The 13,818-nt window shown below is 35.1% G+C and overlaps 2 long non-coding RNA genes across 3 annotated transcripts; one reads left to right on the top strand and one right to left on the bottom strand.

The window, feature by feature from the left end:
- The first annotated feature begins 1,892 nt into the window (after positions 1-1,892).
- On the top strand, positions 1,893-3,364 carry LOC111365363. The gene is made up of 2 exons (XR_002697421.1): positions 1,893-2,159; positions 2,859-3,364. It is a non-coding gene; the product is annotated as an uncharacterized LOC111365363 (long non-coding RNA).
- Positions 3,365-3,753: 389 nt separating this feature from the next.
- Positions 3,754-9,374, bottom strand: LOC111365364. Of its 2 annotated transcripts, none has more exons than XR_002697423.1 (6): positions 9,075-9,374; positions 6,433-8,633; positions 6,071-6,343; positions 4,755-4,858; positions 4,445-4,663; positions 3,754-4,141 (listed from the first exon to the last, which is right to left on the bottom strand). It is a non-coding gene; the product is annotated as an uncharacterized LOC111365364 (long non-coding RNA). The 2 variants fall into 2 exon arrangements; XR_002697422.1 differs by having other exon boundaries at positions 3,754-4,146; positions 9,075-9,372.
- Between the last annotated feature and the right edge of the window lie 4,444 nt (positions 9,375-13,818).

Here is a 13,818-nt window from a genome sequence, read left to right on the forward strand (position 1 = left end):
ATTTATCTCTTAAGAAAATTATAACAAACATTACGCAAAGCTAGGCTAAACATATAGCAATTATTACAAGTAACATTCAAACATAAAAGTTCGATATTAACATCATGAAATCAATTTAAACTATTATTTAAATATATAGGAAAATTATTAATATCTAACATTTAATAAAGAAACGCATCTTTAAAATTATATCTTAAGAAAATTATTAATAATTAGCACGTAAAGTTAAGGTTAGCTATATACACTTAACAATTTAAATTAATCAAATTCTCATATATATAGAAATTATTTGAAATAATCATTTAAAAAAATAAACAACTGTTTAAGAAATAATTTTTTTTTATTTTCCACTATTGACGGGTGAACAGTGACCCGTCACTGTTCATCCAACAATTTTTTTTTATATATATAAAAAATACATTATATAATGCACATGGACCCATGCCACATCATGATAATTTTTATTTTTATTTTTATTTTTATTTTTTGTCATTATTTCTTTGCAGAGGTGAAATAGGAAAATAATACATATACCATAAATTGGCACATCCTCATTCAATCAACTAATGCAGTATGCAGCTACCCACATTTCACCATTTTTCAAATGTGTAGACCCCACTGACAGGAAAATGAGAATGCATTTTAGAACACAAATAAAAAAGGTTTTAATTTTAATTTTTTTAAATCTTAACAGTGACAAGCTTCACGTCCCTATTTTTTTTTTCATCTTCTGATTTATATTTTTTTTATTTTCAATAAAAAAGGTCTACAAGAAGGTAGAACCATGCTCTGATAGCATTCTAAAACGACCTAAAATTTACAATAAAATAAGTATGAATCGTTACCAAAAACTTCCTTTTAATTTAATATGAGCAATTCCAAAATATATATATAAGCTATTGGTTCATGAAATAAATACAACTAGAATAAATATTGGAAATAAAATTTTATATTCACGTTACACCGGATCTATGTGTTTAAAATAATCTTGGCACCACGACCGCAACTCATCATCGGCCAACCAACGACCCGTTTAATCCTGTAAGAATAGGGAAAAGGGTGAGTATATGAGAACACTCGGTAGGATACGAGCAATTGTGCAATCCTGATTAAATCACGCGTCAAAAAATCATATCATACCGTCATATCATATTTTTATGTATTATATCACACGTCAAAAAATCATAACGTCATATCATATTTTTAGACTGGTAAGAGCTCATTTCATATCATAGCTTTGGTACCGGATGATCACTTCATATCATATTATAATCATATCATATCATAAGCATAATATTTATCAACGTGAAGAAATAATTAAAGCGGGACAAACCACTTGCACCTCGTAATTTTACCTCGTGAGATAAAAGAATTGTTGGAAGAAAAGCAATTATTTCACGTTCCCATGTTGCTGTGTTTACATGTAGTCCCCCGATAAAAACAATCATTCATCTATGATTCCCAACTTGGGATCCTTTATATATATCGTGTACTATGATCATTGATCATTCCCGCGTATATCATCTAAAATCCTTTTTCCATGGACACGCATTTCTATATAACGACCTAAATTTATTCATTATTTCTAGTTTTATAAATTTACATGTGGTTGTCAACAAATAATTTTCAAAAGCCAACTCAGTTAATTATATTTATAATAAAAGAGATTGGCATGCCAGCAATTCATTTGAATATTCAATCAAGTCAAATTACCAAATTTTTTTTTATTAAATCAAGGCCAGTTGACACAAAGGCATTGCCTCGTACTATGCCAAGATAATTGGCCAATCCGGGTATTTCAAAAATGATCCCGCTACATGTACAGCACTGTACACAACTTGACGTGGAAAATGAGAAAAAAAAATGAAAACAGTGTTTTAAATACTCGGCTGAATGTCTCAATTATTCCCATTTCCTTCCTTCATTCATTTCATCCCCAAATCAATTCGTCTCTCCTCTCTCCTCTCTCATCAACGATCTCTTCTCCTCTTTCATTTACGACTTGTTCCCCAAATTGAATCCCTCTCCCACCCACGAAGAGTAACATACAGAGCCAACCAGAAATCCAGATGACATCCATTGACGAAGAATAAGGTAGAGCCAACCGTAAATCGAGGCGACAACCTGAAAAATCCACACATCCGATCGCGGGCAAAACGGTAAGAGTAGTAGTGATTTGATGCTTGTGTAATCATTTTCCAATGGGTCGGTGTATATTTCCCCATTTGTTGTTCGATGTAAACTAGATGTCCGATTTATCTACGAGTCGAATCGGAGAGGAGAAAATGTAGAGGTTTGGAATCAGAGGGGGAATATGCAGAAGCATTTTCGTTGTTATTATTTGGGTGGTTTTATTTAATTTTTTAAATTTTATTTGGCAATTCATGTTTGTATAGGGATTAAACATTTCCTGTGCTTGAGATAATGTTTTTGACTTTTGGCTCTACTTCATTTTGGGGAAGTAGAAATTAGGTTTTTGTATACTTTTGGCTCTACTTAATTTGGACAGGAGCAGAATTAATAAAGATTTTGTTTTCGTTATGATTTGTTGTTGCGGAAAAGAAGAAAATGGGAGTAGAAAAGTTCTTCAATTTTAGTTTCTGCTCCTGTCAATTGAATATGAACCAAAGACAATTAAAATGAAATGGTTTTACATTTCGAAAGTAAGGAGAAAATGAAAAACAATTCAGTTTCATGGTTTTTTGCTTCTGTCATTTGGTTTTACATATTGTGAAGACAATTTCAGTTTCATAGTTTTATGCTTTAAGGAATTCTTAGTAAACTTATTATGCTTTACGTAGATTGCTAAAGATACTAATATTACACGTTGGTGTGGTTGTTTGATGTGGTTGAATTAGAGAAATTCGATGGCAGGCAAGAATAGGGAAATATGTCATTGTTGTCAACAGAGGGGACATACACTGTTGGAATGCCCGACAAAGAGAAGATGCCCAAATTGTGGTGACGGGTTCGTTAAGTAAATGGAGGTCGAAAAGAATAATGACCATAAAGGATTGTTGTTTCATTGTTGTACCCATGATTGTAGGTACTTCAAGTGGTGCAACAAATTCCCCGACGAAAAGTGTCCGTTGCATGACGATGGTGAATTAAGTTGCATCACAACTACAAGTGAGGAAGCGGATACTTAGTCGCATATGTTGAAAACACTCGCTAAGCTAAGCGAGGAGAAAGACCTAGAGATTTTCCTCCAAATAAACATGCGCAAAGGAAAACAAGTTTCAGAAAATAGGTTTGTATGTAGAGATTGTTTGGGACTAAAAAGTGAAAGTCTCTTAACTGTTTGTAATGATGCATGTATAAATGGTAAGCAACTATGTTATTGTGGTGCCTGTTTTTTTTGCTAGCCGTCCACCTTGAATTATCTTGAAGTTTTTACGATTTTTACTATTCAACTTTCGTTAACGGGTCGTTCTTTAATTGAAAAATTAATCACCGGTACGAAGAAGGCGTTAAGCCACCAACACAATAAAACAAGGTGAACATATTACTCCAAAAAATCGTTCACTTCATGCCGGACGTAGAACAGCTTGAGAACCTTGACAAAACTAAGCATTGGTCTCCTTTAATCGGAAGTGCAGTGATCTAAAAAACATTGAACTAAGAAACTGTTGTGCGTGTTCCCAAGTTTTTGGTGTACAAAAACTAATTTTGGAAAGCATCTAGATGCATTTGGAGAAAACCTATATAAGTACACACATACCATACCAAGAAAACAAATGTAAACACTAAATATAGTAATAAACGACAATTCATTTTCCTGTATAAATAACAGAATGGCTGCATTCATCTCCAACTCAAAATTACATCAATATATGTACACAACACACGCAGATATTATACTAATACACGACAAAGGATAGTTGGGCAAAATACATGATTTCGGATTACAACGTACTACAATGATACAAATTCAATATGTTTAGTAACCCTCATCAGGTAACTCCGCCTTTGGTGTCATGACTTCCAATTTCAGTATCTCTACCTCTTCAAAGAGGCCGTCCATGAGGCCGTATTGATTCGAGTAGGTGGCAGTCATAAAAGCGTAGAGGTGTAGATGCATCCACCTCCATCTCTTAAGACAAATCATTTCAGCCACTGGTAGTAGACATTCCTTTTCAATCTATCCTATAACAAAAAATTGTATCCAGTTTCATAAAGCAGAAGCAGATTAATCTATCAAAACATTATTCACTTGTTCTCTATAATTCTGTCTATTACTTTCCTCCTGTTGACTAACAAAGCTCAAATAATTATAATAATGAAACATATAAAAGCTCCAAAGGATTCAATCATTCACAAGGTATTCAAACAAAATTAATAATGCCGGACTTAGCTCAACTCCCATCACCTTTCAAGTATCCTAAAGTAAATGTGTCCTCTACGTTAAAACATTTAGAGAAAGTCATCGAGTTTCATGTCTCACCTCAAAAGATGAGACAAAAGTAGATATTAGCTGGAAAAACTTCATGAGGTAGAATCGAACACCCTATGGAGGTGCATCCCATGGATTGGGCGTCACTACATACAACATTCTAGAGCTTGGCATGTCAACAACACCTGAAGGGCCTCCATCAACACTAGCCTGAGGAAGGGAATATGTGGCACTCGACATCCAACCCGCCATAGCACTTGGAGGCGACAGCTGGAATAGGTAATTAATAATGCTACCGAAAGTTAGTTGGACAAGAAACATAAAGTATACAGTTATATGGTAAAAAGATTGCGTAGCTTACAGTGTAAAATCCTTGCGGGAAAATACCGGTTGAGGACAGTCTCAGTAAATTGTCAACGACCCCCATGTGTGGAAAATCGAGATGGTTGTGGGGCTGCATATTGCCTGAAATAAACATGAAAAGTGCAAGATATTAATGTCTAAGTTTGCTAAAATAATTTCTTTTATTAATAAAAAATACTTTTAAATAAGTAATTTTAGGTAAAACCAAACACTGAAATCAATTTTAAGAATAAGAATTTATGACATGATTATTGAGGTGTCTTTTAATGATAATAGAAAGATCAGCTTGCAGCATGTGTGTGGCACTAATTACAGAAGAGATGGCTCCAAATTTTCTCATCAATGTAGCAAATGATTGAAAGGGAATAAATTATCAATCGAAGAAGAGTTTGTCTTTTTATCATCTTCTTTATCAATCTAATAGTAACTTGTAAGCATGTTACTTGATAAAAAAAGTCATATGGTATTGAAGATGTAAAGATAAAAGTCCAACATAAGAGAGCCAAAAATTAGAATTATAGATGTCAAAAAGGCGAGACAAACAGCATCCCCGTTTTCATTTATCATTCTCATTTACTTACTTACTTATTTAATATTATTTTTATTTTTTAAAAATCAATTTGATAGGAAAAAAATATTAGAGCTTGAAACAAGTTTAATTGGAGAGTTTCTCCAATAATTGCTAATATGAAAGGAACCTAGCATCCCTCTTTTTATCAAGGACGAAAGATGTCAAAAAAGTTAGAAGACACAACAGCTTTTATCAAAGCAAAATTTTGAAAAAATATGTCTAAGTGTGCAAGATACATTCGAAACCATATAATTACCTTGCGAAATAGGACTGCGTTTGTGCATATATAATCAGGATACATTGCAACTATTCATAAGTCGTATCCATGAAAAAAAATCTGTCAAAAATAACGTAACATTTGCATGTATTGCCCACATGACTGCAGTTTTCTCCAATTTAATTCTCTGTCCCATATCTTTAGGGGCAGACGGCCCCACTGCATGGCCTATGCCGAACCTTACTTGGGGCGTCCAACCCATTTTAATCCCCATAAATTGCAGGCATTGATGGGATTCTGGTTTAAGTGCACGGAAATAAGGAAGATCATGTTGTGCTCAAATTGTGTGTCAAATATAAATTTTCGAAAGCCTTGTTGGGACCTTGAAAAACATATAGCAACACCTAGAAAAATGCATCTTGCATTCCGAAGCAAAGGTATTAATCTCAAATTATGATATGCTAAAACGCAACAAAAGATATTGTTGCCACTACAATAAAAGATACATTCGAAACCATATAATTACCTTGTCAAATAGGTAAAGTATTTGAACTCGACATGGAACTGAAATGCGAAGACGGCAATTGGTATGGTAGTGCGTTACTTTCCCCTTCGCCTTGCATGACATGAACAAACGAATAGGAATCATGCCTATAATATGGTAAATATTTTGAACGAACTTTGCAACTGTAACCTGTGAATACGAGAATGGAAGTGGCTTCGACTACTGTGCTTGCGACGGGCGTGGAATGGATTGTGCACTGGAATGAACATTGCTCTTTGTCCCTTGCGATCTCGCCTACAAAATGAGAAAATAATGTGCAAAGTTAAAATTAGTACTTATAACAAGGAGACGCGAATGAGAAAATAGGGTGCAATTAAATTTACCCTTGCGTTCTTGGAGTCGGACTCCAATGCGCCTTTAACACGTAATTTTTTGGGCGCACCTTTCCTTTTCGAACATTTAGGATCTTGTATGGCCCTGCTGCTCGTATCTTGCAATGCTCTCGATTGTAACCCTGAATGAAGACTAGGCTGGGAAATGCTGTTACTTTCGCAACTGGACTTTGTGGATTCTATGCCTTTAGATTGCGTTTGAATCCACTCTATTATTGCACCAGTTCTATCTTCATCATTTGCGGTAATATTGGCCAATGTAGCGAACAATTCACACATTCTACCATATCTCAACTGGCTAGGAGTGTTAAGCAGACCACCGTAGTTCACAGCGACCCTCGTATGGGCTCTACTGATGTCTTTTCTCCATCTCCTCAATATGTACCTATCTGATAATAATGTGACGCCGTTACGCATCAACATCAATATGGCATGTCTGCACAAAATTCCATGGAACTCAAATAGGTGACAATTGCAAACAACATCGTACCCCTCTGCACAAAATGTGACAAAAAACTTTGTCTTCCTCACCGTTTCTCTAGTAATGACATCCTCCTCAACCTCATACATCCTCTCCGTAAGGTTATCAATTGCAAATACGACATCGCAATAAACCTTCCCAGTTATCTCATCCTGAAATTCCCTGAACTTTGAGATCGTATAAACTGCTTGAAATTATTTTTCCATTTCATACTTTGTTGCACAAGGCACCATTTGCGAAAAAGATTTAAAACATGCTTGGAATTCCTTTTAAACTTTACTTCTTAATGCCCGTTCATATTGCTTAACGAATTGCTTTAAGGATGTCTTCGAATGCACATACCCGTCAAAAAACGTATTCATGCTTTCACTGCGTTGCGTTGTTGACATCCCTGCCCAGAAAGTCGTTTTCAAATAGCATGGCACCTAACGAGCCCTATTTTCGTACAACCTCGATAACCATTCGTTGTCACGTAAGTTATATGTATTGAGCATATTTCCCCAACCTACTTCAAATTCATCCGCACGCTGCATATCATACACTAATCCGTGTATGGACGAAAATATTCCACCTTTGTCAACGTGGTACCCAAACTTCTCAGGTAACTTTTTCATGATATGCCATAAACACCATTTATGCCTTGTATTTGGAAAGACAATCATTTTGCATAGCCTTATTTTGATCCGTAATAATTCCATTAGGAGGTTTGCCATGCATGCATTGCAACCATGTCCTGAACAGCCACACAAATGTATCAGTATCTTCATTTGATAGCAAACCATATCCGAGAAGTGTTGACTGTCCAGGATGATTTACTCTGACAAAGGGAGCAAAAGACATTATTAGTCAGATATGTCGTATCGAAGGTCACTACATCACCAAACTTCTTATACGCTAGCCTACATCTATTATCTGTTCAAAACACATTCTTCAGTCGTGACTCTTCGTCCATGTCGATACAAAAGTAAAATCTCGAGCACCGTGCTTGCATTTGTGAAAAGTATGACTGTATTGCCGAGGCATCTCCTATACCTAGTCTCAAACGCCTCACTTGTTCAACATAATTTCGACAGTCTTTTTCCACGCAAGTCATATTCTCATAGCCACCCCCTTCGATAACTGCAAAGTTGAAACTTTTGTGTAAAGGAATTCCAGCCATGTCATTCACTTCAAGCTTACGTTCAACATTTGCACTCAACTCTCAATTGCATCGATACAATCTCAACTTTGAGGGACTTGTTTTATGATTGTGTTCGAGACACACTGTGCAAATTTTTTACACTCCACGGATATCCGAAGAAGTAGTAAGCCTTGCTTTACAACCTGTCTGAATTGTTGGTTGTGGTTTCAAAGAACTGCTTGTATTACTACTTCTATGGCCCTTACGACAACACGTCAAGGTAATGTATCTCACTATTCCATCATTCCCCCTCCTCGAATTCCTTTTCCTAACCGGAAACCCTACATTATACATATTTCTTGTAAAATTCATACACCTAGTTTTCATCTTTAAACTTCATACCCACCTTCGGTAAAATTGTACCGTCTTCTCCTACCTCCGGCACAATTGTATCGTCTCCTCCCACCTCCAGCACAGCCGTACCATCTTCTCCTAGTACATCATCTTCCAATGTGACTACATTTTCGGTATTACCCCTATCACTGGATTGTACAAGAAGTTCGTTATTCGATACTTGAACTGGTTCTTCTCCTGCAATGCAATAAACCAGAACATCATCAGCTCTAGAATCAAATTAACATGTTAACGAATTTTCAATTCGACAAATATCTTCTAATAGTTAACAACCATATTTTTTTACAAACTGCAATTCCAATATGCACAACATCGTAGACAGAAATCTATGCAAATAGTTAGGTCTAGAAATGCGAAAAAGCTTCGAACCGAAACCCAATAAACAACAAAATTTCAATAATCAAATTTTGAAGTGAGAACAATACGATATTGTAAAATTCACATCTAATAGCAAATCATGACAAGCAAAATACACATGTAATAGCAGAATAAAGCCATCAATTTCCTCCTGAGTCATAAATGAGGAGAGATTTCATATCACATTTTCAACATATTGATTGTAAATCAGTCGAGCAACCAAAGAATGCGTTTAAAACACCCACCACAGATGCATCTTACCTTGCTCCATCACTCCTTTGAACATTTAACCACGAAATAGGTCCATACGTACTACAATCTACCGTCGCGATCGTTACCATCCAGCTCATTCAGAAGCCGATTGCGGGGACAACGCCGTCGCCTAAGTTGGGACGTTACAGTGGGGCTTTGCCGTTGCTTGGGTGGATTTGTTGGCGTCAATTGAGGGTTGGGAGCGTTTTCAACGCGAACTAAGGGTTGGGTGCTCTTTGGGCATGAATTTAGACCTGAGAGCATTCTGGATTAATATCTTATGGGCCGGCATAAGAATATTTTGTTTAAACCTGACCCGGTACATTTGGTTTCCATTTTTTCCCGCCAATGGTAGGCCACATCAACAATTTCGAATTGCTGTGCACAGCAAGTGTACAAGAGGCGTTTTCCATTCAAAAATCACTTCTTTTTCTAGAAAACACGTGGCATGCTATTTCATATAAATCTCCAAAATCAAAGCAATTAAATAATGTGAGGAATACCTGCCTTCTCCACCATTTATACACGTGCCTACCAAACACACAATTTAAAAGTCACAATAATTCCATACACGTGTCGGCACTCTAATTCAATTGAATAATAAAATTAATAGTTTTCAACAACTTCTTCCAACTGAATTTTTTTGATGTTGACTTATCTAAATCGACTTTTTCTCGAGTCTAATATGCACGATTAATTACGAGCTATCAAATGAGTCCAATATCGATATGCTTATACTTGCTTTATCAAAATATAATTATTTGACCCAAATAAAATATGAATTTAAAACCTAATTCATTTTAGTCCTCTTTTTCTTTTTTCCTTTTTAAATATAAAAATACAGCATATTATTTAAATACATTTTTTATTCTAATTTTTCGGGACGTTACGACGTAGATCATTTAACTTTTGATTCCAGGTTGTCTTTTTAAAATATTTACTCCTGAATAGGTAACCTCACAAAATCAATCGAAAGTCATATTAGCAGTTTAGCCGATCGCTAATACTGAACTTCCCAATGTCCAACACTTTTATCAACATAAATATTGCACGTGTCACTTTTTCTCCATCCAGCATGTGTGCATAGTAAATATCTTTTTCCATTGTTTCGGCCAATTTCTGCCTCTAACAAATCCTTTTTATCTGTAAAGTTGGAGAGTTGACCATCTAGATCAATCATTTCCAATGTCTCTGTCTAGATGGGGTTAGGCTTGTTTCATCATTCGTTCCATTTGACGTGAGTGTTGCTCTACCAAACGTGTCAATCGATCAGTTGTTGGATTAGCACACGTCATTTTCTGTAAATAAAAATGTTTTTGAATCTTTAGTGAAATCTTTTGAAAATTCAATTAGTGTTTGCGTCATAGCATTTATTTTCAGTAAAAATAAAATAAAATCAATACTAGTAGTATTAATGCTATATATTTGGTTTAAAAATTTATAGCATTGGTACACTCATCGAAGCAATTGTAGATATTAAAGGTTCAATTTAAAATTCAAACTTTTTCAAAATTGCATTTAAGTCCAACCAACCATGATGAAAAGGTCCTTTATTCTCAATTATTCATACCAACTTTCACTCACTCACTCGTTTCCTCAAGTACAACCATGTTAAAAACCAAGATATCGGCCAACTGGGGCATATTCAACAAATCCACTCTTAAAGAAATTGGTGAAGGGTCGGATTCTAACGAAGAACACCATTCGGGGGCTGAGGCATTCTACAATAGCACTATCAAAATCAATTCAGCTCTTTTCGCAAGGAGGTGTTAACAATTTCATGGAGCTTCCTCTACAAAATGATCGAATTTCCATGCAGCAAGCTCGTTAGGCGGAGGCATTCGAGGCACTAAAGGAATCTAACAAATACTAGCTCTATGCCATTTCGATCCTATGTCAAGTGTTGTTGTACTCTCTATCATGTCTTGTATTTTCTTTCTTTCCAATTTGCTCATATACTAGTCCTTTCTTTATGCAGTAACTAAGTTCTTGTCTGTTCGACCATGTACTACTCCACTATGTTATGCAATTAAAAATCTGTTTTCATAACTAGCAAATTATTACTGCAAAACATCTCAAATATCAGACATATAAAACTCAGACATAACATAGGCAAGTCATAACATTGAAATCAACTTGCCAAAATTTGAAATTGGAGGTGTACTTGAGAGAGGAAATGTCGTCTGATGTTGAAGGAATTGTGTGTCAGTATGCAGAACTGCTTTAGAAAACAATTGTTCTAAGAAAAAAGCCTCCCTGCACGAAAAATGAATGACAGAGACTTTGATAGCATTTCACAAGCCAACAACGCCCACATGAATCAACAATTCCAAAAAAAGTGGCCCCCACTGTTATTGTGAGTGTCGATCAGAGCTTCTGTCAATTTTTTTGGGTCAATGTAGTGCAGTTATTGTTTTGATACCACATGTTGCTGTGGCATACCAATAGTATGTTTTATGAGTAAAAAACTAAACACGGTGACCTTGACGACATCAACACTTTATCTTGACAAAATGCACCAAACTCTTTTATAAGATATCCTATATATATAAAAGAGTGAAATACTCCAGGACACGTGTCGAATAAATGTGTCCCCTTTACCAATATATTTTTTTATCTACAACCAATACCCATACCCATTCCTCATGTTTCTCCATTCTTACACTCAACAAACCACTCCGTCATTTCCCGCAAAGCCTAAAGCTCTTCTTTTCTTTTTTTTTTTTTTTTGTATTTCTCTCCGTGGCTTGCGCTTGTAATTTTGCTAGAAAATCATTTCGATCTCTGCACATATTCTTCTTCTTTTTTCCTTTTTTTAGCGTGATTTGAATATACGAAGTGGGTGTTGTTTTTTTTATTCCCTCCTTCTTTGGTATATAATTAGTTGTTTGACGAAATGGGTAGATCTAAATTTTTGGATTCTAATACTCTGCAAGTGTACGAGTATGTATGTCAACAATTTTAGCTATAGGTATAGCATTTAAACTTTTATTTTTTATTAATCATTATTTTGGCATCAGTGTTCCTAAATTTTTTAATTTAGTGTAAATAACTACTCTTACACTATCATTAACATTTTTTTTTTTTTGGCTGTGAATCCATTTAATTAAGCTGTAATTATTTTTTTCTTTAATTGGTGTTGACATATGTGTTGGTAGTACTGTCATCAGTTAATTCCCACCTCATTTTAAATTTTAAAATCCTTTTTTTTTTTTTGGTATATTTCACTTTGATTTGTGTTTTAGGATGGTGGAATTGTTTTTTGACAAAATGAAAACCTGACGGAGAATAAAAATATTTTTTTAACAAAAAGCCAAAAAAAATAAATAAATAAGAAAAACATTTTTTTAGGCCAAAAAAATTGAAACCGGGAGCAAAAGCTCCGTCCGTGGAGCTTTTTTGCTCTGAGCTTAAAGCACGCACGGAGCTCTGGCAGATCTCCATGCTGCAAAGCTTTGTGCAGTGCATGGAGCAACCAATTTTTTATTTTTTTATGTTAATTATATATGATGCGAAATTTTATTTTATTATTTTAGATTATATATACTCCGTCAAGTAGAATTGTGGATTTGAAATTAAGTAGGATGTGGATGTTTTCACAATCTTCTTGACGGGGTGAATTTTTTTTTTTTTAAATAAATGTAACTAAACAGCAAAAAAAAAAAAGTGGAAGCAGTGTCTACTGCACGGAGCGTGCACTGCTCCGTGCAGTGCGGAGAAATCTCCGTGCACCACGGTGACACTCCATGCTGTGCGGAGAAATCTCCGCTTTCTCTGTGCTGTGCCAATTTGGGATATTGGATTTCATCCATATGACATAATTCAAAACGACATTTCCTCCATTTAAAAAATAAATGGACCTCCCGCTACTACTTCGTGTCACCTCTCTCTCTGTCGATAGTTCTGCTATTAAACCCCCAAACTCTATCAGGTACGTACGTTACTTGATTCATTTTTGTATCTATACAATTGTTATTTTGTGTATATATAGATTTTCATTTATTTTATATATAATTGACGATGCCGCAATTGTTGATCCGTAGTCAACCCTTTCACGATTGTCAATAAGATCTGGATCTGCAGCTTCTGCCTCCAGCATAACTACTTCCCCCTGCATTACCAATCGGTATTAGGCACCAGAATTTGCTTGGGGAGCTCTGCCCGCAGAACACCACGATTGAGTATGAGACAACGGCTATGAATGAGAAGCCGCAACTTGGGAGTAGTAACGTTTTCTTGTTTGTATTGGATACTTGTGTTATTGAGGAGGAACTCGGTTTCTTAAAATCTGCTTGGTTACAGGTGCAGCTAAATTTTTAATTTTCTATTACTGGACTTTAAGGAGTAATATATTTCATTAATTGATGTTATAACATTTTCAAGAATTTCAATATTTCTACGTGTTAATTTCTGGTATTTATGTATATTACATATTTATTAAAGATAATTATATAGGATGGATAGATTACAATATTCTTTAAATGGAATTAATATCCCAAGGGTCTTGAGGATTGTTTTGGTGTTTCAAGAACTTGAAATGATATTTTAGTAAAAATTTTTAATAACATCTTCTAAAAGGAAGTTATTTATGCTCATATGTTCCACATATGCTCAATTTCCTATCCTACGTCCTACATATATAAAAGAGTGAAAGATCTCCTGGACACGTGTCATAATTTCCTATCGTCCTCCACTATTTTTTTTTTTGTTTTCATTACTTCACGCAATCAGGTTTGACATCATCCACTCCACG

This window comes from Olea europaea, chromosome 17 (genome assembly GCF_002742605.1).
Source record: "Olea europaea var. sylvestris chromosome 17, O_europaea_v1, whole genome shotgun sequence".
Lineage (NCBI taxonomy): Eukaryota > Viridiplantae > Streptophyta > Magnoliopsida > Lamiales > Oleaceae > Olea > Olea europaea.